Raw genomic sequence first — 27,072 nt, 5'->3', positions numbered from 1 at the left:
AATTTTAATAATTAAAATTTCTCCACACTGGATGGTTCGAAACGTGTCGACAAAAATTTCTCCACACTGGATGGTTCGAAACGTGTCGACAAAAATTTCTCCATGTGATTTTCGCCGAAGAATTCTTCAAAAATTTGATATGGATCACAGAAGTCTCAATTCAATAATGTTGTAATTTTTTTAATTGTGTATATTTAAAAAAAAATTTAAAAAATTAATTAAAATATATACAATTAAAAAAATTACAACAATTAAAATTAATAATTAAAATAATTATAATCAAAATAATTAAAATAAATAATTAATTAAAATTAAATAATTAAAATAAGTAATTAATTAATATAAATTTAATTTAAAAAAATCATATAATATAAAATCAATTAAAATAAATAAATAATTAAAACTAATTATCAATAATTAAATACAATTACAGCGATTGAAATTAAATTTAATAATTAAAAGTATTATAATTAGAATAATTAAATTAGAAATTATTAAGCAAAGTAAATTAATTAAAATAATAATAATTAATCAAAATTAAAATAAAAAATTATATAATTAAAACAAATAAAATTAATACAACCATTAACCATAAACCTAAAAAAGAAAAAGAATAATTAAACTAATTACATCTGTCGGCGAAGCATCTATATATATATAAGTGAAAAATAAGACCAGTCTTCCAATATTCTTTCACATCCTGAAGATGAACCACTGTTGCTAGTTCGAAACGTCAATGAAGAATAATCCTTATGCGATGTATCCGCAAGATAATCTGAACAACAATTCTCAATCATTAAAGGATTCAATGGGAGTCTCCGCCTATACACAATATATAAGTCTAAAGTAGGAAGTACATAATAGAATGAAGCAAGAAGTATTAAGTCAATGGTATATACTCCATAAATCCATATTTATATGTTTGTTCATGATTTATCTTAATATACTTCTATTTTATGCTATTGTGAAGATAAACTAAGTATACTTCATGCATTGTTGCACCTTCCTATTATATAGATAACAAGATGGGCTGCATAGTAGCTAATCCCTGCCTTAGGCGGGGAGGGAGGCAGGGAGCGAGTGGTTGAGTGGGTTGGTGAGTTACAGTTATAGTTAGTTTCTTATAGTTTCAATGCAGTTAGTTTTTGTTTCTGTCAATTGGAAAGGCTACATCTAATGGCATAAATTCTAGAAATTCATACTTTTGTGTTCCTAAAGAGACAATTATAGTTAGTTTCTTATAGTTTCAATGCAGTTAGTTTATGTTTCTGTTAATCAGAAAGGTTACATCCAATGGCAGAAATTCATACTTTTGTGTTCCTAAAGAGACAAAGCTTAGTCAGTAGTTGGTAAGAATTAAAAACAGTAGTTCTGCCATTGTAATTCTAATTAGCAAGGGACTAGGGACTCTATAGGGATGGTACAAAGAGTAACATTATTTACCGTATGGCAATATATAGTGCATGGAGATAAAGGCAGTCCTTCAGTTAGTAGTACCTTAAATAACTAACTAAGGGATAAAGCTTACACTCTTGCTTCACTCTATGGCTTGTCTCTAGAGCTAGTTAGTACCACCAGAATCTCTACGGCCTTGGGCCAAGTCCAGAAGACTAAGGCTTTAACTAAAGCATAAAGATCTAAATCTAAGTTCTAGATGTTTTGATTCCATTCCATTTAAACCATCATGTGCAACATGCCTGTACTGTAGCTATTGTCTTTTTACGGTATTAAGAGTAAGAAGAGTAAGAAGTGGATATAAGCGGATATGTTATATAAGTAGCTATGAGGAAACATGTATGTTGATATGTGGACTAATGGGTATAACGACCTATTGGGCACGAAGTTTGTTTTGAAGTGATCAATAAATCTCAATTTTTTCATGCTTTTTTCTGAGACCTTCTGCACCCTAGCGATAATCAATTTTCCTTGCTTCCATTGCATAGACGAAGAGCTCTTCAGAAACTAGCCTTAAGAGACAAACCCTAGTCTGTATAGAGTAAGCCCTAAGACACTTTGATTCCACTGGACTTAAGCATAGGAATTGTTTCTGGAAGCGTTAATGCAATAGATAAAATGAATCCAGGAGATGAAAAGTTGTTAGCAGAACAAACTGCATTCATAATCTCTTGCATGATAATAGTTTTTTTTACTAACAAGGGCATCCACTGCAATAAAAAATAGACGCTTTCTTCTCTTTAGAAATAGTTTCCCTGAAGAACCTAAGCTATGGAGCAAGAACAAATATATCACATAAAAATAGACTCTATCATCCCCATATCATTAACAACAATATATAATCTCTGATCTCTGCATTCTTAAAGACTAAATATTTAACTTCTGAAGTGTTTTGATGAAGCCTTGTGTGGCAAGCATTCCTTATCATTACTGCACAACAAATGTCCCACTTTTGGTTGCACTATTAATGGATCAAGTGTCTACTAGGGCTTCTTTCTAAACTTCAAATCTCAAAAATGTATCTAACAGAGCTAAGATTAGGGTTCCAGATTTCTGGGGTTTCTTTTGTAATCTAGTACACTCCTATATTAATATCTTAGAAAAATGGTTACATTCATGGCTGTCAGGGGCCTTCAAAAGCGGAAACAGGCCTCAGACAATTTTTAATGCTCAACATTATGTTGTCTAGGAAAGTCCAAGCGTATTTGCTATAACCTAAGACCTTTTGCAAAGCATCCCTATACTGTAGAAACAACAATACGAACAAGTAAAAGTGGAAAGCAACTGAAGCCAACAAAGTTAACTAGGAGGTGGTTTGGCTAGCCCAACTTGGTTAAAGATCTCATGCACCTCGGTCTTTCCTTTCAAGTTAGCTCCTAGTTCTTCTTCAAAGATCAAGTTGGAGCTTGTTCCTGGGGATTCAATAATGCCTGCAACCACAACTGAATTATCCTTAATGGAAGGGTCCCAATCCACCACCTGAAACAGAACTCGACTGCTTCTCCTTCTAACCCCATGAGTGCTTGAATCCAAATTATTCTTGGGTGTGTGGTTAGCCATGGCAAAATTGGTGCCGACAATGTAAAGGTAAGACTACAAACAGAGTGTGTGAGTGTGTGTATTTTCAATTAGCCAACGTAGTTGAAAGGAGTGTTAATTTTGGAGATCAACTGTGTCAAAGTCAGAGTTACTCATTTCAACCTAAAAGTCAACATTACAAGTCAAATGATTTATTTGCATTTGGGCTTAATGTTAAATCAGTCTAAAGATCAGGCATGGCTTTCAAAGCTATAGCCCTACAACAGTGCATTTTGGTTTGAACATTCAAATCTTTGGCATATCAGAAGGACTCCAGATATTATGGGCTTCAAAGTCAAACCTTCAGAAAGAAGGATGTCGAAATTGAAGAATGAGGCGACCCTCTAGAGCCTCAGAACCTGTGTGTAATGTAAACATTTGTAGCTATACAGGTTACAATAATCTAATTATTTTATACCAAAAACAAAAAGATTAAAAATAAAATAATAACCAAAAAAGAAACATACTTTTAGACTTTTTACTAGACAAACATATGTTGACTATCTAATTGCAGTTGATCAAATTAAAACATTCAATTGTTTGATCTGACATCCTAACTATGATTCTACAAGAGAGACTATGAAGTTCACATTAAGTGAACTTGCAATGAACAAAAAAAATTGGGAAAAGGTCATTATATATCTGTTTCAAGAAAGCATGAAAAGCAAATATCTCTCTGATAAAACTTCTTGCATAGTAAATATATTTAACCATACTAAATTATCACATATATCTCAAAGTAGATAACTGGAGCATAATAAGGATTCTCTAAAAACGACCAATGAGTCAATTTACAGAATGAAAGAAGGTTGTCCATTACAAACACATGTTAAAAAAAGAAGAAAGAAAGATGGGTTAGCTTATAAGTTATAACATTGCATCCACCAACAATGACACAACCAAGATCTACGAAATAAAGAGCATTGGCATAAAATAGAAATTGAACATGGAATCCTTCTAGTGGGATGAGGAAACAAATTAGAGGAAGGGGAGAAAAGTGCATGCCAATTAACCTCCCAATATTATCATTTTTGAGTTATCCGTTGCTTGCTATCCACTCTTCTGCCAGCCTATACACCATACAGGACTCGTATCCTGCTACAAAATCAAATTTAGTTTTAGATCAGTGGTTTATTTACTCTCCCATTAATATTATTTATAATTGAAAGTTACATTATAATAGCAAGGGTTGGTTAATGGTGGCACCTATGCATGTAAATTATGTAATGTATCTTGAGAGCTAATATATATATTGAATGCTTCTACTCAAAATACTCTAGAACTAAACATAATGGTCATAATATTAAAACTTGATACATATGTATCTTCTGGATTTAAAAGAATATCATTTCTTTTTCATTTAAGTGTGTGATACATGAAAGACTACTTTTATGACTGGTATATTTGCTTCTAAACAACGTTGCAGTGTTGAAAATGTTTTATCTTGAAGATCGTAATAAAAAACAAAGGTTGGTCAAGCTACCTCAATAAGAGTCAAACCAAAGGGTTCCACCAAGGCCGGATCAATAAAAACACACTGCACACATCTAGTATGATCAATGATTCTTACTTGTTCATAGTTGATGTAACCCTTATCTACTAGTTATAACATCATACATCAGTGATATTTATGGTATTTTCTCTATGTAATCACTAGTTCTAAGCAGTTAAAGTAAGCATGTCTTTAGGTATGTAAGTAATAGCCGCAAAGTCAGGATTAAAAAAGCATAACCAATGCCATAAAAAGATTTCTTTTCTCCTTTCATGAGCATCTACTAGATTTGTACCTGCACCAGGCTTTGCTGCACCAGGCTTTATTTCCATCCTTTTACGAAGCCCTTGGCGATCGATATCAATATGTTCCAGATCGTGAGCGATATCCAACCAACTCTGCAGCAATAAGAATTAGTTGAAAGTTAAGGTCCACAAAGTCATTAAAGTGCTTCAAAAAAATAAAAATAAAAAGACATGCATGGACCATGTGGGCCCTCCCATGAGAGCCACATGCCTCACCTCCTTCTCCATAACATAGCATGCAGGGCATAAACCATGTCACTTAACATTGTATCATGGTAATATGTTTGCTAATATGTCAATATGTCAATACAGGAGGCAGAAGGATAATCCAACTGCACACTGCAGGTGCACCAGTTTCAACTTCATGGCCTTCTGCGCTTCGTCTCATCGAGCCTTAAAGATCTGTCTGGTGGAGTGGGTGACCCATGGTTGGAGCTTGAAGTAAGAAAAGACAACCCTGCCCTCATAATAGATTCCAATTTCCACATACTGTTAACCTATATTTCGGGGTTGTTGGAATGTAGGGTTTCATCAATGGCGAACGCACATGGTGATACTGATTATTTTTCTATGGATATTGAAGGGAAAACTTCTAGTTGAAAGGAGAGCTTGCAGTTCCAAAATGGCATAGCAGAGATGAGCAACAGTAATAGCTTCATTGATGCAAATAATGTGAGTAAAGTAGGGTTATGGTATGGAATATCCATTGCAGTTGGGATTCTGATACTTGTTTCTACAATCATGTTGGCATATTATGTGTGTGAGTGCAGGGAAGAGGTTGTATGAATGGCAATGGGATAACCTTCAGTACAACTGTTGTTCCTCGTTTTCATTTGTGTTTGTTAATGAGGAAAATGCCATTAATGTCGATGAAATTAGTTACAGTGGAGAATGGAGCTCCCCATGTATGGGGGAGGGTCAGGTTTGGACCAGAAGACAATAGAATCTTATCCGAATATGGTATTCTCTAGACATTAGAAGTTGATATTCTCTAGACACCAGAAGTTGCCTCGCACTTGTCAGGATACATGGTCTTCATATAACCAGAGAACAAGGCATCAAGAAAACTCTGGAAGTGTGTGTGAAAAAATAGGTAAGAGAGCTAGTTGTCTCGTCATTTTCTTCGCAATCTTCATATCATTTTCTTCGCAGTCTTCATATAACAAGATAACAAGGTGTAAAGGCATCAAGTAAACTGAAAGGGAAGGGAATTTCATTTTGAACTATATTTCAGCTCATAGAGAGCTTAGCCCTTACCTCAGAAGGATTATCGGGAACTTCGTGGAGAAAGCCAATGCTTTTGTTCGCCCTTACCTCAGAAGGATTGTCGGGAACTTCATGGAGAAAGCCAATTCTTCTTGAACAGAGGAAGTTTCCTTACATGGCTTCACATGTGGTAATTGTACAAGGCCTTGCATGGCTTCACATTTGGCAGTTTTACAGGGCCATGCTGTGTTGTAAAACTGCCATGTGGTCTAGCTAGTGATGTTCTCTGGTCGTGGTGACAACATTGTCGCCTGCGTGTTGCGAAGCAAATGATCACACATAGTATATTTCTATATTTCCATACAACCATGTTCCTGATCAACATTTAATTCCCTCCACTAATGCCAGCATTAGTTTAGGTAGCATTAACCGTTTGAAAATGTGAAACAAATAAATAATTATAACCTATTCTTTTGTCTCCCCGCCTCGGAAGAGGCCAAATAAGATGGCGAAGTACACTGCAGCTTAAAAACTTTCGTTATCCTTCGTTATTAGTGACAGTGACCAGCTCAAACCAGCTCAAATTAATGTAAAGCACCACCATTTTGATCACTATAGTCCCAGTCGTACCTCGACAGCGACTAATAAGGACACCACCGAGACTCTTACTCAATGCTTAACACCAAAACATATTTACAACTCGTTGTTCCAATAATGTTGTTTTATGTGAGAATTGGATGCATATTCATGTTCTTTTCTTTTGAAATGAACCTTCAATTCATAATGCGTTTATGAATTTAATACAATTACTACATGTATGACACAAGCTACATACAATAAAGTCGAGATAATGCTAAAAGTTGTTTGCTCAAGTGTGTGAAGTTGATGTGTACCCATGAACATGATAATATTGACTCATATATATAATACCATTGTTATTTCCATGAGAGAATCTACATACAACAAGATTAATAGCTTCAATATAGTATAGTACCTGCATTTACCAGTAATTAATTTATTAAGGTAGTGTGGGGTCCTCATTTTGTCATTATTTCATAAAGAAATTTATTTATTATAAGTTTCTTTGTGTGACATCCACGTTTAGTCATTATTTTAGAACGCTTTTTTTCCGCAATCCTCACCTTCGCACCCCGCATAATGAAAGTTAAACACTGAGAGATGCACACTTTGCAATTGTGCGAAAGAGATTGAAACTTTGATAGGAAGTTGAAATTGATACTACTTTCATTCTGAGCTCACTGTATACCTTTATGAAATATTTTTACATTCTAGTGTTTATTAACTTTTCTATACAATAATCAATGTTTGATTGTGCGAAGCTTACAATGAAATATTCATTGTGTGGAGGAAGCTTCCTCTGCACTTCTGCACTTCTCATTGGTAATTCGACAATAAGACATGAAAAAAGTCCCACTCCTCTTTGTTTCTGTTATATACCTTAGTTTGAAATTCTCTCATAAAATCCATACTGGATGTACAAGCTTTTGTTTTCATTGTTATATGCAGAGTGCAGAGAACTTTCATTGTGCAGAGTTTTCTCTTATGCCTTTGCACTCTGCTAGGGAAATCTTCAATAAAATTATTGAAAATTTTTCTCACACTTTTTGTTCATATGTGTCCCAACCTAGCCCCACCACTCCCTCATGGAAATATCACTTGGCATGTCCAATGGATTCCTTTATGAGAATCCATATCATAATAAAGAGAATTGAATTGACTTCATCAGCTCGTAGCGTCCGCCAAAACCCATGAACTTATCTATATGCAACATCCAAGTAACAACATTCCTCGTCCCCACATGATCAATACGTATCTCCCCACACTCTAATCCTCACATGATCATATAACATCCCCTACCTCAGTTGAGATTTAAATGATAAGAAGGTATCCAAAGAAAAAATGATTTGATAATAAAAAGAATTTGTTTTTGCACTATGCGTAGTTAGGGAAGAGCGAAAACCTCAACACAATATATCTTTCCTGCGACAGGTATAATAATATCATTTTATTAATATTGAAATATTCTAACATAATAATAGAATCTTAATAAAGGAATATTCTATTATAACAAAAAAATGAATAATATTAAATGCTCACACTATTTATGACTCATTTTTATATGAGCATCATTCATAAATATCCAATTCTCATGAGTTTGAATAGTTAATTTTACACTCATTGGATCAAGAGATGCTCCTAGGGGTGAAGGTCAAGTGCATTAAAAATAGTGAAATGAAGTACATAGTGTCAAACATCACCTTCAAGACTTGCACTTAGTAACTAAGATTTTTCTGAATGATGAATAATATTTATATGACTCTAGCTCAAGTGCATTTTAACAAAAAATAAAGCTTTGAATTATTACACTTGTTTTCTCCCCTTGATAGCCTCTCTTTCTTGTTATGTATTTTTTGATAGTTGAATTTATTTTCATGTGTCGTATTACTTGCCATCATATACACATTAGTGTGGCTCTTTTGCTTCTACACTTATGTCATAATGTTTGGGCATGAGGAACTCTACAATAACCATCATGCTAGACCTTGCCAAGTGAACTATTTTTCTCCTTATATGTTGAGGCACTAATTCTTTCTACATTTATCAATGGGTCTTCCAATATCATGCCTGATTGCATTTTCCATTACTGTGTGATTGATTTCCTTTGTCCCCCTTTTTTTGTTAGTCATTTTCTTGTATACATGGCATCTCGCCATTATCCCTTCATAGATAAGATCTCTAACCATGAGTGAAATATGTAACATGTGGATTTCAAACTCAGGTCTCATCATGAACTCATACCTTATTGGATAATAATGTGTATTTTTTCTAAGGTACTTCCATACACTCAACCCTCGTCTATTTCATGAGGCCTCCCACTTTTCACAAGGGTTTCACATGTTGGTTAGCTTACCTTGTTCATTATAACATACCCAACTCCCAAGGTGACTTCATGGAGGTGGGGTATCAATTTTTTTTTATCTTCCTAAAACTATCTTGGATATATTTTCTAAAGTCACCATTGTCTTCTTATCATTGAGATATTTCAAATGATATAAAGTTTACATGATTCCCAACTCTAGGCACAAAGTTATGAGCCTCAAATATTTGCTAGATTATGTCTAGGTAGCATCCATATAGTTGACACATGGTAGTCCCACCATGTGTTACCACCACACTATGCTATGTCATCAATCATAGGGAGGACAAGTGGTGATAATTCACCCATGTGTTAGCATCATATCATGCCCCCTCCACCAGACTAACATGCCAGATGTCAAGTCACATCTAGATCTAGATTTTTCATAAAAGTTATGTTTATAAAAGTTTTGGATTAACGGAGTATAGATATGGATTTTGTTTGAGAATGGGAAAACATTGATGGACATGGAAACTAACATATTTCAGATTCCGTTATATCCAAAATCTATCTAGAAATGGAAAAGGACCCTAACACCTAACAATATAACCACTAACAACTTCGATCTATCTTTTGTCCACATCTAGGTTTTTCTAAAAGTGCACATTATCTGAAGTTATAGATTTTAGGACTTCTACTAGGGTCAAAAAGTCAACCTTCCAAATACCCCGGATTCCACATCATGCACTAACTCGACTACCACATCAAATCCTCTATAACAGTCATGGCACATGCCACATTAACATGCCATGTCATTGAGCCTTATCATCTAGCCATATCAATACACCACATAATCATGATATGTTAGTGGCCATGTCGTGAGCCATGTTGATCCGAATTTAAATATGAAACAAATTACAGAGATGCAGCAGAAATAACACTTCCTTTGATTAATATCAAATAATGAAATATGCTTATAAACATTATGGAAATGAGACTAGCTCAGTGATGGTAGCTTATCTCTGAGAAGAGATGTGGTGGCTACATGCCTCTAAATTGCGTTACAATGAGGCTCAAGGGCATTTTTATTATTGAACAATAAGAGTAAACCATAAACAACCAAAACCCTAACCCGAGGAGATGTAACACAAAGAGTTTATGGGCCCTGTTGGGGTTAGTTTGACAGCCAACTTCCTAGGGTTGTGACTTGGTCATATTATCTTCGTTTGACGCTCATGATACCTCGTTGGAAAGATCTCTCTGAGGAATATGAAAAAAAACTCCTCCAAATTCGCTCGTGGTAGATTGCCAAAAAAAGTCGTTTAGGGCCTCAAAACGGCTTTGGAAGTTTAGGACTCGAAAAACTGCTAAAAATAGTAAATTGTGCTACAATTAAGGAAACTGAAAGAAACAATGGTGGGGTCCAAGTGGAATAGGCGGGTGGCCACCAATATCCGCCTGGATCATTCCTCCCCCCTTAGGAAGCAGTGGTCCCCATTGCGTTGAGTTCCTGCATGAGATGAGGAAACTTCTGCTGAACTTGGTCCCTGGTGAGCCACTTGCCTTGATGAAGGAGTTGGCCTGCTTTGACAACTCGATATAGTTGGATTTCTGCTGGCAAGTGTGCTTGATCTGTGTGTCCATGATCCGATCAGTTGTAGCTTGTTCCACGCAATCTGGATTTTACTACGTTGTTGTGAGCTGTTCTGCAAATTCGGATGTGTCTAGTAATCGTGGAAAGTATGGCTGAAGGCGATCCACATTAAACATTGGGTGCAGGCTAAGGAATGGGGGAATGTTGAGTTCAAAAGAATTATCTCCCATAGCCTTGGTGATGGTGTATGGCCCATATCGGAGCAGAAGAATCTTGCGGTGGGACCCAGCGAGGTGCTTCTTCTGCAAATGTAGCCAAACTTTGTCGCCCACCTGGAGCTTGTGTGGCACCCGATGCTGATCATGTTGCTGGTTGTACTTGGCATTGGTTTTTTCCAATATGTCATGGACCTGTTAGCGGATGTGTTGAATATGCTCAATGAAGCTATTTGCCTTGTCGGCTTCGGATTGGACATGAGCTGAATCTCCCTGAGTCGCTGCAACTGGTATGGCCACATCAATGGGACATAGTGGCTAGAATCCCAAGCCCACCTGAAAAGGGTTGTGGCCAATCAAGCCGTGGAGATCCCGATTGTAGCTATGCTGGACATAGGGGAGGTTCTCATCCCATGTGTGTGGATGCTTTGAGTTGTACATGCACATAATGTGTATGATCATCCTATTGACGACCTTTGTCTGGCCATCAGTTTGGGGATGGAAAGTTGTGGACTTAGTGACCTTGGTGTCTAGCATCGACCAGAGACTAGAACAAAATGTACTAAGGAACCTACTATCCTGATTTGAGATGACAGACTGTGGGATACCAATGTCTACCCACACTCGTTCAAAGAAGAGTTTAGTAGTGGCTTCTACTATGATACTCTTCTTGTAGGCCACCATAATGGCCATCTTCGAGAATTGGTCGACGACCACAAAAACACAGTCATTTCCATTCTTAGTAGAAGGAAGGTTTGACATGTAATCCATGGAGATGGATTCCCAAGGTCAACTAGGGGTAGGCAGCGGAGTATAGAGACCTTGCTTCTTGATGGTTGGTTTGGTGATGACGCAAGCAGTGCAGGATGTGGTGTAGTTCCCAACATCCTGTTGAAGATTCAACCAATAGAAATACTTCTACATTACTACCACTATTTTCTCAACCCTAAAATGCCTAGTGGCTCGACTGTAGTGCACTTCCCAAATCATCTTCGCATGCTCGCTTGAAGGAACCCAAAGGTGTCCCATATGGCATAACAACGCATCCTGGAGGTGAAAACTTGGAACCTGCTGACCCCCCAATATGGTATGTGTGGCCGAATTCTAGGTCGCTTTTGTAGAGAAGTGGCCAATCAGAAGTCTCATGCCCACAAGAGTTGAGCATGGTAGTTAATGCCATGATCGATGGTCAGCTGAGGCAGTCTGCAACATTATTTGTGCTGCCCTTCTTGTACTTGATATTCAAATGGAACTGTTGCAGGTATGTGGACCACTTCTGATGGCGATCATTCTGCAACTTCCCTTGTGTCTGTATGAATTGCAGGGGTCGGTGGTCTGTGTGGATGACCATTTCCTTCCCCAAAATGTAATGCTTCCATTGTCGACAGGCTTGCACAATGGAATACATCTCTTTATCATAAGTGGGATACTTCCGGACCGTGTCTAAAAGTGTCTCACTGTGATATGCCATTGGATGCCCTTGTTGAGTAAGGACTGCCCCAATAGCATAGTCAGAGGCATCTGTCTCAATCTCAAATGGTTGTTGCAAGTCTGGCAATGTGAGAACTGGTGCAGAGAAGAGGCGATGTTTTAAGTCTACGAATGACTTCTATTGAGATTTAGATATTTAGACCAAAATAATATTTCTTTCGCTCCTCTTTTGTTGACTTGATTCAAGGGCCAAGTGATATTAGAGAACCCCAACATGATCCTGTGGTAGAAATTGGTAAGACCTAGAAAGCTGCGGAACTCTGTCAGAGTGGTTGGGGCTGGCCAATCCCGAATGACTTGGATCTTGGCTGGATCCACATGCACCACCTATTAAACAATAATGTATCCCAGATACTGAACCCGGGTCGTGCTAAAAGTACATTTCTCCAAATTGGCACACATCTTGTGTTGCCACAGTGTTGGAGAACTTGTCGAATGTGGTGGAGCTACTCTTCCTAACTTTGGCTGAAGATCAGGATGTCATCCAAGTATACCACTACAAACGAGTTGGTGAATGGCCGTAAGATGTCATCCATGAGCCTGATGAAGGTTGTAGGAGCATTCGTCAACTTGAAAGGCATAACCAACCATTCAAAAAGGCCCTCCTTGGCTTTGAAGGTAGTCTTCTAGACATCAGAGGGTTCGATTGGTACCTGGTGATATCCAGACTTCAAGTCGATCTTGCTGAAATATTTTGCTCTTGTGAGTTGGTCTAGAAGGTCATCAATACATGGGATCAGGTACCTATTTGGGGCAGTTATCTTGTTCAGTGCCCGATAGTCAATATAGAGTCTCCAAGTCCCATCCTTCTTTGGTACCAACATGATCGGGCTCCCACAGGGTGATGAAATTCGCCGAATGTGACCTTTCTACAACATCTCCTGAATTTACCTCTTGATTTCATTATTCTCCAGAGTGGAGCGTCTATAGATTGGTCCATTGGGTAACATCGCACCTAGGGTCAGATCGATGGAGTGCTAGACCTGACAGTGCAGAGGCACCCCTGTGGGGAAGGTGAAGATGTCCTCGTACTCCTCCACGACCTTGTCCATCTGTTGTTGTCGTGAGGAGGGGCCTTGTTTGGAGGTCGCGACGACTGTCTTCTTCTTTCCTTGAGGGCGTATCATTAGGACAATAAATTTCCTGGTTTTGGAAATTAGTTTACTGCATTTTTTGCAATAACCAAAGAGATGGCTGTAGGCGGGGCTACCTCTGGTATCCTGTACAACTTATTTCCTAATGTAACAATAATAACATGGGGCCTTGAATCATACACAACATGTCACTTCCACAAGTATGGTTGGCCTAATAATACATCACAAACATCAAGGGAAGCAACATCACATAATACCTCATCCGTAAAGGGCTTGATGCAATATGGAAAGCGATATTGTTAGCTCACGGGAAGATCCCTTCCTTGGCGAAGCCACCCAATGGTGTATGATTGTGGGTGTCTTGTGGTTAGTTAGCTCAGTCACTTCACAACCTCTGCTGCAATGAGGTTCTTTTGGATCCCCCTATTGACAATGAACTATAGTGGGGAACCCTTCACCCACACCTGCGAGTGGAAGAGACACTCCTCCTCCTCTGGATCTTCAGGTTCCTCCTTCTGGATCTTTGTGGTGGCAACGATGGCGTTGGGCTCCGCATCAATGATTTACTTCCCCTTGTGATTCCCCTTGTTAGGTTCTGACTCAGAATCAGAACATGCATATGATTCTGAAGCCTTCAGCTCAACCACCAGTGATTTCTTGGCTCGACACTCGCTTGTGTTGTGGGTGGAGCTCTTATGGAACTCACACCACTTTCCCGTGTCCTTCTTCGGCTTTGCAGTGTTGTCCTTTTCTTGTGGCCTTGGTGGGTTGTCCTGGGCTGTCTCGCCTTAGATTTTCCATTTGTTCTGTGGTTTGGGGGCACCTTTCCCTTGCTTCAGATTCACAGATCCAAAGTCTCGCTTCTTCTGTTTAAACTTTTTCTCAATCTTGACAGCGTATCGGTACGCTGTGCAGAGCGAGGAGATGTCTAGGAACTCCATCTCGTCTTGGATGTATCTATGTAGGTAGCCACAATACTTGAGTACCAATGTTCCTCAAAATCCTTGATGCCCAACTTCATGCGCAGGGTATAAAAACATTGGTAAAATCTAAGACATCTTGGTCCCTTCCCTGCCATAGTGTGGTCCAATTTATGTATTTGTCCTCATAGCTCCGGACAGGGTAGTACTCCTCCTTGATGGTGTCCCAGAAGGAATTCCAAGTGGGAGCTGCTGAAAACAGTGATTTCGTACTTTCATCCTTTTGCTCACAATAGGTTTCCCACTAGTCCTTGACGTGGGGGGCGACTTTGAGAAGAGCAAAGGTAATATTTTCTCGGCTGGAAAAATGTTGAAGAAAAAAGGTATCCTTCTAACAGATTCAACCATTTATCTACAACATTTGCATCTATTTGGCCCTCAAATATGGGAATGTCAAAGTTTACTTGTACCTTAAATGGTGTGGAGCCTCTAGAGTGGCTATTGGATGTGGATGCGTTGTCAGTGGGCAACCGTTGAAGGATCTGAGCAAAGTTATCCATCATTGCATTCCTTTGTTTCTCGAGGGCCTCCTCAAGCAATATTTTGATAGGATCTCCTGCTCCCTCGTCTTTATTTTCTTCCTCCATGGGAGGTCGTCGAGATTTACGAGGCTGGTCTTGCAAAGGTTCGACCAGTTCGAGCCCTAACTCCTTATATTCCAACCTCGTTGGGGACGTGCAAAGAAAAACATAGAAAGAGAAGATCGCTCTGATACCACTAATCCGAATTTAAATAGGAACACAACAAATTACATATATAACCATAAATACATAGATGCAATAGAAATAACACTTCCTTTGATTAATATCAAATAATGAAATATGCTATAAACAGTATGGAAATGAGACTAGCTCAGCAATGGTAGCTTATCTCTGAGAAGAGATATGGTGGCTACATGCCTCTGAACTACGTTACAATGAGGCTCAAGGGCCTTTTTATTATTGAACAATAAGAGAAAACCCTAAACAACCAAAACCCTAACTCAAGGAGATGTAATACCAAGAGTTTATGGGCCCCGTTGGGATTAGTTGGACAACCGACTTTCCGAGGTCGTGACTTGGTCATATTATCTCCATTTGACATGCATGATACCCCATTGGAAAGATCTCTCTGAGGACTATGAAAAAAACATATAGGAAGCCGCTGGTGGTAGATTGCCAAGAAAACGTTGTTTAGGGCCTTAAAACGGCTCCAGAAGTTTAGGACCTGAAAAACTGCTAAAAATAGTACATTGTGCTATAATTAAGGAAACTTAAAAACTAAAAGAAACAATGGTGGGGGTCCAAGTGGAATTGGCAGGTGGCCACCAATATCCACCTGGATCACATGTTATTTGCTCTACTGGAATCCAAATTTGGGTTTTTCAACAAAGGGCATTTACCAAAACTTTTGGATTTTCAAACTTCTAGATCCAAGTTCTCTCAGTCAATGAAAAATATCAACATTGAAAGGGTAGTTGTTGAAATCTAATATTAGTGGACATATAGATTTTTTCTAGTAGTGTGACGAGTCTCGTTAATGGTCAATGTCCAGACCCTAATAAATTTTTAAGTATCCCCTTTTGTGAAAAGCAAAATTTATGAATATGCACCTCTCTAACCCTCTTACAACTAAGCTCATGGTCTCAGCCCCACCAACACATATGACCTAGTACAAGGCTAAATACTTCCAACATCTAGATTCAAAGAAAACCTGTAGCTAATCCTTTTGAGAAAAAGCTTGACCTTGGATTTCCATTCCTATCAACTAGCCACCTGCAAACTATGTAATAGACCCCATACCTTTACCTAATTCAGTGGACAGGACGTCAATTAATAGACCTTTATTCCCATCGAATATCAAAATTGTTAACTGAGCACTGAGCCACTGAGTACCTAACACATCTCCTTTTTACTTAAGGCCAGTTTATGGATGGTATGTCTATTAACAAACTCAATTCCTGTTAATTTCCAATTCCATTAAATAATCATTGGGCCACGAGACTCCTAACACATCTCCATTTGACTCAAGGCGAGTTCAGTGAACAAGATGTCAATTAATAGAGTCGATTCCCATTAACTATTGGTTAAGTTAGCTTAGCACTAGGCCATTGGTGTTCCTAAATAATCTCATTGTGACTTAAGGTTGGTATGTTGAGTAATTCCATCATGCCACAGGTGATCTAAAGTGTGTTCCTTCATGTTGCGGTTGGTTCAGTTTAACATACCACTAGGCCACTAGGAAATAAAAAACACAGACTTACCAATTTCTACCTAGTATGGTTCCTCACACTCAAGCTCCTCTATAGTTAAGCTCTTAGTCATGGCTCCTGCTGGGCCACAAGGTTGCGGATGAAATCATCAATACCAAAATTTATGTAACTCAATCCTCAAATTTATAAGGAGAATTACAGGCCCCATAGGCTATTTGTCCATATTGGTTATGAATCTGATAGGGAAAACTCACCTTGTACACTATTGGGAATCTAGATTACATGATCTTCCTATAGCCACCATGCATCTACTACATAAAACCAAAAAAATCTTCTCAAGGAATTCACAAAGGAGCCTTGAATATCCAATCACCAGCTTGGCTTAACTAAGGGGTTTTCCTTTCCCCTATAATAGTTTAACAAATATCAAGCTAATATCCTCTTACTAATGCAACTAGGAAGGTCAATTTCATAACTTGCTTCTTAAAGAGCACCATAACCTCAATCATGCTTTAGTTATTAGCTAATTAACATGTACTTAATCATAAAGCACTTTAGATTATTTAGAGATCATTGATCCTTAAACCTAGGCTAGTGTAAGCTTCATGGTTCCAACCAAGGCATTTGCCTCAACCATACAAGGCTTCAATCAGGATGATCCTATAAGTTCTTTTACTTTAAAAATGAACATAGCATAGTGATTGAATTTTACAATCATTCTAGCAAAAGTATCATATGATTCTATAAATTTTCAAGGCCCCTCAACCATAATTACTTGATCTGATAATCACCCTATGAGTGACCTCAGTTAAAGATTTATTAAATAAAGGTATTACAGACTCATGTGTTGGTGTGTGTGTCTATGTTATTTAAGCAACAGATCGATTAGATTGCCAATACACAGACATTTGAAATGGAAAGACAGTAGAGAAACACAGTAAGAAAATACAAGAACACAAAAAATTAATAAGGAGTTCACCCTATTCTCCAGGGCTACATCTCCGGTCTAACTTCAGTGGTGGCCTTGTTTTATTGTGTCTTAAGCAGAGAATTACAATGTAGGGACTCAATGTGAGTCTCCTGAAACGGATTTTGCTTAGTAGGGTGGTTCTTGGATTCCCCAAGCCACTAGAGTGCACAGACTCTGTTGCCTACCGGATCTATGACTTTCTGGTCTACAATGGAGAGAGCCCAATGTGGTGCTCAGTCCAGACAGATCCTCTCTGGGATAGCTTGAATCTCTTAAGCTCTCTGGTGCTTGATGCTGCCTCTAGTCAGCTCGGCCCTCTGTCTTCTGTTCTGCTTTTTCTTCACTTTCTTCTTCTCTGTGTTCCATCCCCCTCTCGGGATTCTGGTCTCTCTGTCTTTTATCCTCCTCTCGAGATTCTCTCTGACTGTGTTTCCTTCTACCTCTGTTCATGGCTTTTAGGCCATCCGTTCCCATGTCTGTTCGGTTCCTCTTCTGCCTTAGTTGAATCACCTTCTGCAGCTACGATAAGAGTTCCTTGTTCGGCGTCATCATCAGGCTCACAAGGAGTGGCCACATGTCCTCCTGTAATGCGCCATACTGCTTCATTGGTTGAATTCTTCAGTTACATTCGTTGAATGAGTCTTCCTCCACCGTGGCGGTCAAAACGGACCTCAAATCCTTCTAAATCGCGACTTATTCCTTCGTCGATTCTGCTTCCCCCATTGGGTGCTATCTCGGCCATCCGATCTGGGGCCTCTAGATCCGATGCCATACGCACGTTTTGCGCGGTTGACTTACTCGACCGTTAGCGCGCAATCAACGATGGTTTTATCTCTCCTCCACTTGCCACGCGTCAATCATTGAGTGGGATTGCTCTACTTCCATCCAAAACCGCTTACCGTTTGAGGGCACCCCGATCAATAATGCCAGTTTCCGGAGCGCGTCTCGCCTTTTTCCTTTAGTGCTTTTTCGTTTTTCGCCCTGCGGCTCTCCAGCTCTCCATGTGACCGAGTGCTCGGGGCTACTCCATTTTGAGCTCTTTCACCCAGCGATGTGCGATTAGCGCTAAGCACGCATCAAAATCTACCTCCTTTTCCTGATTCAGGCCTCCTAGGGGCCAATTCGGCCTCCTGCGCAGTCTCCATGGGCCTCAGTCAGCGTGCTTTGACCGAGGTCCTTGTCGTTCCACGCTGGCTGCCATTGCCACTAGTTCAGGGTGTTTTTGATTGCTGTTTTGGAATTCTTTGATGTTTGTCCCGACTTGATACAATCATGGTTCTTTTGATAGTTCTTTATGGATCTGATTCGGATCACGACCTCCCACTGAAAAAGCTTTTGGACCACCAAAATTTGGTTTTCAAGCATTGACTAAGTGAGGGTATTGTTTTCTCACTTGTCCAATCTCAATCCACTTTGGACTGCTTGGCTTTGAATTGGCTTTAGCTTTTTACCTTCACCTTGCATTCTGTCTCTGTTGATATACAACTAGACTTGATCACCAGCTTGGAAACTATGCTCCATCCGATGCTTATCATGCCTAGCCTTGTACTTAGCTTGGCTCTTTTCCAGTTGTTCCTGTACTGCCTAGGGGATCTCCTGGATCTGTTCAATGAACCTAGTTTCCCTATCCATATCACTATGTCCATCAACTATGGTATCTTTACCAAAGACAAAATCAAAAGGAGACCTTGGTGTGAAACCAAAATAGGTTTCAAAAGGAGATATCTGTGTAGAAGATTGTTTTGCTTTGTTGTAAGCATGTTGCACATAACACAAGTGTTCATCCCAAAGCTTAGGATGTTTGCTGCAATAACCTCTCAGTAACTGGATCACTGTCCTGTTAACTACTTTTGTCTGGCCATTTGTTTGTGGATGAAAAGATGTGCTTTTCTTCAGTTTGGTGTCCATCAGCTCCCATAGACTGGACCAAAACTTCCCCACAAATCGGGTGTCTCAATTAGATATAATGGGAGTGGGTAATCCAAAATGAACCCATACATGTTCAAAGAACAATTTTGCAGTATGTTCAGCTATACTCTGTTTATGACAAGGTATCAAAATACACTTTGCTGAACATATCCACAACAACATATAGATCATCATGACCTTTCCTATATTTAGGCAGTCCTCCAACAAAATCCATGGAAACACTTTCCCAAGGGTGAGAAGGAACTAGCAATGGAGTGTACAAGCCTAGTTTTCTGATGCTAGGCTTGCTTTTAGCACACATAGCACACCCTCTTACATATCTAGAAACTGTCTCATTCATTTTTAGCCAATAACAAAATATTTGCAGCTGTGCAACTGTTTTACTTACCCCGAAGTGACCTTGCTGGGCTTGCTTTTAGCACACATAGCACACCCTCTTACATATCTAGAAACTGTCTCATTCATTTTTAGCCAATAAAAAAATCTTTGCAGTTGTGCAACTGTTTTACTTACCCCGAAGTGACCTGATATTAGAGAAGTGTGTGCTTCCCTAATTATCTTTACTCTCTCAGTTTGTGGAATGTAGACTTTCCCACAATGGTATAAGAACCGGTCCTTTATATAATAGTCCAATTCTTCCACTCTTTTTCCTTGACTCAAAGTTGCATATACATCTTTAAAGTCCATATCCTGAGCATATTGTTTAATGTAGCTTTCATGTAGTACAGAATTATGCTTAAGTATGGTAGATGCATTTATAATGGGTCTAGATAACATGTCTACAACCTTGTTATGTATGCCCTTTTTATATCTGATGAATAAATGAAACTATTGTAGAAAACCCATCCATCTGTAATGTCTTGATTGTTGCAACTTAGTTTGGGAGTGTAGATATTGAAGTGGTTGATGATCAGTATGTATTACTATCTCTTTGCCCATTAAGTAATGTTTCCACTTTTTCACACTCTGAACTAATGCATACAATTCTTTATCATATGTAGGATAGTTAACTACTGCAGGATTAAAAGTCTCAGAATGATAACATATGGGTTTACTGTGCTGTGTCAACACTGCTCCCATGGCATAGTCATTGGCATCAGTTTAGATCTCAAATGGCCTTTGTAGATCTGGCAGTGCTAGTACAGGTGTTGTACTAATCTTCTCTTTCAAGGTGTTCAAGGCTTTTTGATGTTTTCCTCCCCACTAAAACACCTTATTCGATCATGTTAGAGCTTGTAAGGGAGCTGCAATTGAGGAAAAGTTAGAAATGAACTTCCTGCAATATTGTGCTGCTCCTAAGAAGCTTCTCACTTCATAGCAGACCTGGGTTTAGGCCAATTCACAATGACTGCCACTTTAGAGGGATCTATTTTCAATTCACCTCCCCCTACTATATGACCCAAGTAGTTTAGAGATGTTTTCCCAAATTCACATTTTGAGAGTTTAACATAAAGTTTTTCTCTTTTCAAAACATCTAATGTCTACTGAACATGCTTTAAATGTTCTTCCCACTTTTACTAAAAATCAGAATGTCATCCAGGTACACAATAACAAAATCATCAAGAAAAGGTCTGAGTACATCATTCATTAATCTCATGAAAGTAGCAGGAGCATTGGTCAAGCCAAAATCCATAACCAACCATTCATACAATCCCTGCTTTGTTTTGAAAGCAGTCTTCCACGCATCTTGCTCTGCAACCCTGACCTGATGGTATCCACTGTGCAAATCCAGCTTGGTGAAATAAATAACTTCCTTCAATTGATCTAAAAGATCATCTATGCGAGGAATGGGATAATGATTTTTGATTGTTATCTTATTCAGTGCTCGGTAATCAATGCACATTCTCCACGAGCCATATTTCTTTCTCACCAAAATGATTGGTGACCCACATGGTGATGTGCTAGGCCTGATGAACCCTTTCTCGAGCAACTCCTGCACCTGCTTCTTGATTTCAACATTCTCTAAAGTAGACAACCTGTACATTCCAATGTTAGGCAATGGAACATCTTGCTGCAAAATAATATCATTTACTATTCCCTTTTTGGGTGGCAGACCTTTAGGTTCTTGAAATAAAACACCATACTCTTAAACAACCTTTTCTATATCAGCTTGCTGTTCAGCATTATAGCCCTCAAATACATTGGTTTTATCAGGTTTCTTTTCCTTTACAACCATCAGTAAGAATTGTTTGCATGAATTTATCATTCCTTTCATCTGCCCTGAGTTTATGAGAGTATAATTATTCTTGAGCTTATGAGCTCTTACAAAGTATTCGATTCCATCTTTAACAAGTAGATACTTGTTCTCAGCTCTATAGAAAATAGCCTTTCTATCATACAAGTAAGGGCTTCCTAAAACAATTCCACATATAACCAAAGGAATTATGTCTAACTCAACCTCATCTACAAATGCTGACCCAAAAGAAAACTTGAGTTTGCACCATCTAGTCACTTGTATTTGTGCTTTATCATTCAACCATCCTAATGGGTATGGTTTCTTGTGAGGTGTAGTTGCTAATCCCAATTTCTTTACAATTGCTTCAAAAATTAGATTTACTTGTGAGCCACTATCAAACAAAGTATTAATCTTTTGATTTTTGGAAACAACTCGAATATGAAAAAGCTCATGTCTTTTTCTCTCATTTTCTTCACCAATAACAGATTGAGCAGAATTACTAGTAGGTGCTTCAGAATTCTTACCTTTTATACCTGTGGCTGCAATAGTTGTTTCATCTCCCGAGTTTGACCCCAAATCTTTCTGAATAGCCGCAACAATCTTCTTCTTCTTGCCCTTAGACTTCTTAGGACTCAGCTATGGATGCAGAATCCAACAATGCTCATCATCATGCCCATCCTTTTTACAGTGAGTGCATGAAGCTTTTCATTTTTTTGCAGTGTTAGCCTTCCTTGCTTTCCACTTATGCTTTCTTTTCTCCTTGCTCTTGCTTGCAGTGGGTTGGGATGGTCCCCCAACTTCTGGATTTCCATTCTTTCCTCTAGCTTCTAGATGAGTAGCTTGTATAGATACCTCATCTATACTAGTGGGATTAAACATGAGGATGGTATGCCTCATGTAGCTATGTAGACCACCAATGTACTTCAAAAGTCTCTGGTGAGTCTAATGAGATACCCAACATCAATGCTCTCTTCCTAAATTCTTGAGTGTACCCTTGCACACTTTTCCCTTTCAACTGTCGAAGAGTTTGCCAACTCATCATGGCTTGTTGCATGTAGGCCAATGGATAGAACTGCTTTTTGATTGCAGTAACAAAGTCACTCCAGAAAGAGATGGTCTTGCCATGTATTTTCATATCAACTTGGGTTCTGCCTTTCCACCAAACCAAGGCAGTGCCTCCTAGGCGTAGGCTTGCTAGCTGAATATTACTCTTGTCTGAGTCTATGTTCTGTACCCTGCAATACACATCAATTTGTCTAATCCAATTGTCCAACTTTTCAGCATTTAGCTCTCCATCATATATAGGAAAATCAAATTTAGCATCTAGCTTGATCAAAGATGCTTTCTTATTACGCACAGGGCTATTAGGAGGTGTGAGAAAGCTTTCCTCTTTCCCCTTTCCTTTGGAGTGGTCATGGAAGCGAGACTCATCTTCTTCTTTATCTTGTTTAGAACCTGATGAATCTTCAGCCTTATGCTTTCTAAAGTCCCTATACATTTCTTCTACCATAGAATTTATAGCTAGGAAACTTTCTATGAATTGAGCGTCTAGCCCCACAGAACCTTCTTCTGACATTGTCTTCCGAGGATAGACTCTCCCAATTTCAGGATTAGTTTCCACCAACTCTCCTTCTCCTAATTTGAGCTTTGATCTAGTGAGCATTCAACAGCTAAACCAACATAAGCTTGTCTAACATTATAGCCTAGAGCTCTGAGACCACTTGATATGATAATCACCCTATGAGTGACCTCAGTTAAAGATTTATTAAATAAAGGTATTACAGACTCATGTGTTGGTGTGTGTGTCTATGTTATTTAAGAAACAGATCGATCAGATTGCCAATACACAAACATTTGAAATGGAAAGACAACAGAGAAACATAGTAAGCAAATACAAGAACACAAGAAATTAATAAGGAGTTCACCCTATTCTCCAGGGCTACATCTCTGGTCCAGCTTCAGTGGTGGCCTTGTTTTATAGTGTCTTAAGTAGAGAATTGCAATGCAGGGACTCAATGTGAGTCTCCTGAAATGGATTTTGCTTGGCAAGGTGGTTCTTGGATTCCCCAAGCCACTGGAGTGCATAGACTCTGTTGCCTACCGGCTCTGTGACCTTTTGGCCTACAGTGGAGAGATCCCAATGTGGTGCTCAGTCTGGACAAATCCTCTTTAGGATGGCTTGAATCTCTCAAGCTCTCTGGTGCTCGATGCTACCTTTGGTCAGCTCGGCCCTCTGTCTTCCGTTCTGCTTTTGCTTCACTGTCTTCCTCTCTGTGTTCCATCCTCCTCTCGGGATTCTGGTCTTTCTGTCTTTCGTCCTCCTCTCGGGATTCTCTCTGACTGTGTTTCCTTCTGTCTCTGTTCATGGCTTTTAGGCCATCCATTCCCATGTCTGTTCGGTTCCTCTTCCACCTCCATCGAATCACCTTCTGCAGTGTGTTTTGAGTTCCCTGTTCGACATCATCATCAGGCTCACAGGGAGTGGCCACATGCCCCCCTGTAATGCACCATCCTAATTCGTTGGTTCAATTCTTCAGTTACATTCGTGGAATGAGTCTTCCTCCACCATGGCGGTCAAAACGGACCTCAAATCCTTCTAAATCGCAGCTTATTCCTTCGTCGATTCCGCTTCCCCCATCGGGTGCGATCTCAGCCGTCCGATCTGGGGCCTCTAGATCCGACGCCATACGCACGTTTCACGTAGTCGACTTGATCGACCATTAGCGCGTGATCAACAACGGTTTTCTCTCTCCTCCACTTGCCACGCGTCGATCGTTGAGTGGGATCGCTCTGCTTCCATCCAAAACTGCTTACCGTTTGAGGGCGCTCCGATCAATACTGCCAGTTTCCAAATCAGGTCCCGCCTTTGTCCTTTAGCGCTTTTTCGCTTTTCGACTTGCGGCTCTTCGGCTCTCCACGCGACCGAGTGCTTGGGGCTACTCCATTTCGAGCCCTTTCGCCCAGCAATGCGCGATTAGTGTTGCGCCTCCTTTTCCCGATGCGGGCCTCCCAAGGGCCAATTCGGCCTCCCGTGCAGTCTCCATGGGCCTCGGTCAGCGTGCTTTGACCGAGGTCCTCATCATTCCATGCTGGCTGCCATTGCCACTAATTCAGGGTGTTTTTTATCGTTGTTTTGGAATTCTTTGATGTTTGTCCTGACCTGATAAAGTCATGGTTCTTTCGATAGTTCTTTATGGATCCGATTTGGATCATTACTAAAATTCATCTTCCCATAATTAACTCATGCAGTTTACCCTATTATGTATCAGTAACATACTCAAACAATTTTCACCCAACATGACTGATACATTTATATGGAAATGTATAAGTAAAAAACACACGGAAATATATATAACATTGTTAGGGTATGATCCTAACCCCTTTATTAATGTAATAAGCCCAAGGGGCCCAGTAAGAGTAATGATTAGTTAGTATACTAAATAAATCCCATAAGAATTGTAAGTGATTGACCTGCATTATAAAAAAGGGACCATAATTAGTTATAACAGACCATAGTTAATAAATAAAGTGGTTAACCCGCATTATGTAAGGGACAACGAGTAGTTAGGGTTGTGGGTCTAAAGAAACTATATAATGTTGAAGATAGTAAGGAAAGTCTTGCCTTGCGTTGTTTAATTGAGCTATGCTCTACTGGAGGTAGCCCCCTCAAAGAGGAAAGTGAATAGTATTTGTTGTAGATCTTAATAAAGGAAATATGTTGTTCTCATCTCATTGTGTTATTTTTCTATGGTATCAACGACATATTCACTATTCTAATATTTTCTGCAAGTTAAGCATATTACAAACATTCATACAACAAATCAAAGGTAACATGACTAGATTTGTCCACAATAATTCACATTATTCAGCATATATGCCACATTCACTCATTAATCACATAAGTGGGAAGACCTTTCTTCTATAATAAACACCAACTAGTTGCAAACCTCAAACATTCCTCCCATCCAAAGACCACACCATTGGGCGCAACCCAACTTGGCCTAGATTTTGGAAAAGACTCAGAATTTTGTGGGGTGGAGTGCGTAGTGGATATTTTTGAATATACCGCGCAGTGTTGTAAGGGCTTCGGGGTGGGTTGAAGCCCCTCTTTTCTGTAAAAGCGCGCAATTTTGTAAGGGATCAATGGTTTTGGGACCATAGTTGCTTATTTTAGGGAGTCCAAGGTATTTTGATGATGTAACCCTATAATTTAATAGTATATATAGGGTAAAATAATAAGAAGGGAATCATCAATCGAATTCATCCAGATTAGTGTTATGGGAAATTATTGTGATCTCTAATAATAGTAAAGAAGGCGAGGCTTTGCAGCTGAGTGTGCAGAGGCCTAAGTCTGCAACTAAGTGCGCAGGCCAAGAATTGTTTGGGTTTCAAAGATTCATTATATTAAGCAACATTTATTGTGGATGTAGCCCTACGCTGGGGTGAACCACGTTACATTGGTGTTTTGATGTGTATATTTTCTTATTATCTATTGTAGAGTAGAAATTATTATAGTTGCATTTTACTTTAGCAGAGTGATGGTTTATATGGCATGTTTAAGTGATTAATCTAAAGCGATCAAGTGATTTATATAAGATAACATAATAATACCACATCTCCCAGTTCCTCAAGGCTCAAGAAACCTGGTTCTTCATCCTCCCATAGTCACTTCAGGTGAGATTGTGATCTGCTTGCAGGTCATTGTCGAAAGGGCCAGTGATTGAGGGTTTTTTTGGTGTGTAGTATATATTGAACCTAGGTCAGCCCAAACCAAGCCAACAAATGGTTCTGTTGCTGGGACTAGGATATGTTTGAGGGATATGTGGACGTGGTACCCATCAAAGAAGGATATTCAAGACTAGATAGATTTGAAAGAGCGAGAATTTGCAGATCAAGAAAACAGAAACCCTCATCTGACATCCAAATCTTGGTTACAAAAGTATATTTTTACAGATCAATATGATATTTTCTTCACTTATTTTCCTATTGAACTGTACGAGTGGATATCAAGGTTGACCAAAAGGAAGAACTGTTTTAAGGGTGAAGAACCTACGATGTGGACTCCTCAACTGATATAATGACTCAAGAGAACTGACAATAGGATATTAAGGGTTGTCGATTTCTGGATTGATACCATCTTGGGAGGGTTCATTACTGATTTTGTCATAGAATCGACCGTGTCCTATAGCTAAGCGGAATGACGATTCTTCAAAGGACTGCAAGGTAAGTATTTAAAATCTCTGAAACTTTTGATTAAGATGTTTCTATGTGAAAAGGGAGTTTTACGATACAACCAGATTGCTAGTTTACTTATGTTTAGAAGAAAAGAGAATAAATATGAGCAAGAGATCATAGTAACACGAAGTGGAAAAAGATATAGAGTAGATACCAGAAAGCGATCTTGAGGACAAAACCCAAATACCTTTGTAGAGATTGACTATAGTCCTCTTTTGAGTGGATCTGAAAGTGAAAGAGAAGAAAGCCACCCTGATAACCCCCATGTAACTTCGCAGTATTC

Source organism: Pinus tabuliformis, chromosome 9 (genome assembly GCF_031772625.1).
Source record: "Pinus tabuliformis cultivar Carrire ecotype Pingquan chromosome 9, CPIR1, whole genome shotgun sequence".
NCBI lineage: Eukaryota > Viridiplantae > Streptophyta > Pinopsida > Pinales > Pinaceae > Pinus > Pinus tabuliformis.
The sequence above is the reverse complement of the archived record's forward strand: the minus strand, read 5'-3'. Positions refer to the sequence as shown.